The following is a 2,500-nucleotide window of genomic DNA, read 5'->3' on the forward strand; positions in this document are numbered from 1 at the left end:
GCAGGGGGCCTTGCCTAGTCTATAAAAGGAGTCTGTGTCCCCAGCCCGTCGGCTTACGGCCATACCACCCTGAGCACGCCCGATCTCGTCTGATCTCGGAAGCTAAGCAGGGTCGGGCCTGGTTAGTACTTGGATGGGAGACCGCCTGGGAATACCAGGTGCTGTAAGCTTTTACACTGCTGCTTCCTTACAAGAAACATGGGCTTGCAATTACGTTGACGCACGGGCACGGGCACAGGCACACGTTAACGTCCTTCTAGTTCCAGCCTTGCTTTGGTTTTCACAGTAAAAAGAGAATTGTGCACAGTTCCTGGTGGCACTGCAATGCCAGGTCAATGCAAGGAGTGAAGAGAGCAAGCCCCAGTTTTCACCTCCCAATGCTCAAAAATGCATTTAATATTTAATCCCCATATAGAGGACATATCAGATATTAAACTGATAAGAACAGATACTACACTTGATCTTAGCCAAAAGGCCTAGAAGCGATGGCCCACAAGTGTCTTGGGCCAACTCAAGATCTTGGCACACAAGTTACTTGTTGTGGTGCCATGTTTTTTAAGTGCGCATAACAAAGGCTGCTGCTGATCACCTCTGCCCCAAGGTGATCTAAGTGCACCTCTGAGCCTTGACGGACAGCTGCTTGACATTTGACACACTCAAAGGGCGCGGCCATACAGCAAAGCCCACCAAAAACAACTTAAACTCTTGAACGTTCGAAAGGCTGACCTTTGAGCTCCTCCACGAGCAGGGGGCCTTGCCTAGTCTATAAAAGGAGTCTGTGTCCCCAGCCCGGCGGCTTACGGCCATACCACCCTGAGCACGCCCGATCTCGTCTGATCTCGGAAGCTAAGCAGGGTCGGGCCTGGTTAGTACTTGGATGGGAGACCGCCTGGGAATACCAGGTGCTGTAAGCTTTTACACTGCTGCTTCCTTACAAGAAACATGGGCTTGCAATTACGTTGACGCACAGGCACGGGCACAGGCACACGTTAACGTCCTTCTAGTTCCAGCCTTGCTTTGGTTTTCACAGAAAGAAGAGAATGGTGCACCGTTCCTGGTGGCACTACAATGCCAGGTCAATGCAAGGAGTGAAGAGAGCAAGCCCCAGTTTTCACCTCCCAATGCTCAAAAATGCATTTAATATTTAATCCCCATATAGAGGACATATCAGATATTAAACTGATAAGAACAGATACTACACTTGATCTTAGCCAAAAGGCAGAGAAGCGATGGCCCACAAGTTTCTGGGGCCAACTCAAGATCTTGGCACACAAGTTACTTGTTGTGGTGCCATGTTTTTTAAGTGCGCATTACAAAGGCTGCTGCTGATCACCTCCGCCCCAAGGTGATCTAAGTGCACCTCTGAGCCTTGACGGACAGCTGCTTGACATTTGACACACTCAAAGGGCGCGGCCATACAGCAAAGCCCACCAAAAACAACTTAAACCCTTGAACGTTCGAAAGGCTGACCTTTGAGCTCCTCCACGAGCAGGGGGCCTTGCCTAGTCTATAAAAGGAGTCTGTGTCCCCAGCCCGTCGGGTTACGGCCATACCACCCTGAGCACGCCCGATCTCGTCTGATCTCGGAAGCTAAGCAGGGTCGGGCCAGGTTAGTACTTGGAAGGGAGACTGCCTGGGAATACCAGGTGCTGTAAGCTTTTACACTGCTGCTTCCTTACAAGAAACATGGGCTTGCAATTACGTTGACGCACGGGCACACGTTAACCTCCTTCTAGTTTCAGCCTTGGATGTCGCTCTGCAAGCACGTGAGAAGCTTGGAGATGGGCAGCAGCTTACCCATCTCGGTGTAGCTTCCTAATACTGGAATATAGTGTAGCAGGTAGGGGAGATAAAGGCTCAAGTGCAGTGTGTTCGAAAGGCTGACTTTTGAGCTCCTCCACGAGCAGGGGGCCTTGCCTAGTCTATAAAAGGAGTCTGTGTCCCCAGCCCGTCGGCTTACGGCCATTCCACCCTGAGCACGCCCGATCTCGTCTGATCTCGGAAGCTAAGCAGGGTCGGGCCTGGTTAGTACTTGGATGGGAGACCGCCTGGGAATACCAGGTGCTGTAAGCTTTTACACTGCTGCTTCCTTACAAGAAACATGGGCTTGCAATTACGTTGATGCACGGGCACACGTTAACGTCCTTCTAGTTTCAGCCTTGGATGTCGCTCTGCAAGCACGTGAGAAGCACGTAAGCTGCTGGAGATGGGCAGCAGCTTACCCATCTCGGTGTAGCTTCCTAATACTGGAATATAGTGTAGCAGGTAGTGGAGATAAAGGCTCAAGTGCAGTGTGTTCGAAAGGCTGACTTTTGAGCTCCTCCACAAGCAGGGGGCCTTGCCTAGTCTATAAAAGGAGTCTGTGTCCCCGGCCCCTGGGCTTACGGCCATACCACCCTGAGCACGCCCGATCTCGTCTGATCTCGGAAGCTAAGCAGGGTCGGGCCTGGTTAGTACTTGGATGGGAGACCGCCTGGGAATACCAGGTGCTGTAAGCTTT

General features: G+C 51.6%; 7 non-coding genes across 7 annotated transcripts; 5 read left to right on the plus strand and 2 right to left on the minus strand.

Annotated features, from left to right (window-relative positions):
• The first annotated feature begins 51 nt into the window (after window positions 1-51).
• Window positions 52-170, plus strand: LOC131476845 (5S ribosomal RNA). Its single transcript, XR_009243208.1, has one exon. It is a non-coding gene; the product is annotated as a 5S ribosomal RNA (ribosomal RNA).
• Window positions 171-294: 124 nt separating this feature from the next.
• LOC131442588 (U2 spliceosomal RNA) lies at window positions 295-487 on the minus strand. The gene has a single exon (XR_009233158.1). It is a non-coding gene; the product is annotated as a U2 spliceosomal RNA (small nuclear RNA).
• A 308-nt stretch (window positions 488-795) lies between these two features.
• LOC131476846 (5S ribosomal RNA) lies at window positions 796-914 on the plus strand. The gene has a single exon (XR_009243209.1). It is a non-coding gene; the product is annotated as a 5S ribosomal RNA (ribosomal RNA).
• A 124-nt stretch (window positions 915-1,038) lies between these two features.
• Window positions 1,039-1,231, minus strand: LOC131442549 (U2 spliceosomal RNA). The gene has a single exon (XR_009233121.1). It is a non-coding gene; the product is annotated as a U2 spliceosomal RNA (small nuclear RNA).
• Window positions 1,232-1,539: 308 nt separating this feature from the next.
• LOC131441254 (5S ribosomal RNA) lies at window positions 1,540-1,658 on the plus strand. The gene has a single exon (XR_009231925.1). It is a non-coding gene; the product is annotated as a 5S ribosomal RNA (ribosomal RNA).
• A 296-nt stretch (window positions 1,659-1,954) lies between these two features.
• Window positions 1,955-2,073, plus strand: LOC131477342 (5S ribosomal RNA). Its single transcript, XR_009243684.1, has one exon. It is a non-coding gene; the product is annotated as a 5S ribosomal RNA (ribosomal RNA).
• Window positions 2,074-2,379: 306 nt separating this feature from the next.
• On the plus strand, window positions 2,380-2,498 carry LOC131476847 (5S ribosomal RNA). Its single transcript, XR_009243210.1, has one exon. It is a non-coding gene; the product is annotated as a 5S ribosomal RNA (ribosomal RNA).
• The last annotated feature ends 2 nt before the right edge of the window (window positions 2,499-2,500 follow it).

The sequence above is a fragment of the Solea solea genome, chromosome 16, assembly GCF_958295425.1.
Source record: "Solea solea chromosome 16, fSolSol10.1, whole genome shotgun sequence".
In the NCBI taxonomy this organism is placed as follows: domain Eukaryota; kingdom Metazoa; phylum Chordata; class Actinopteri; order Pleuronectiformes; family Soleidae; genus Solea; species Solea solea.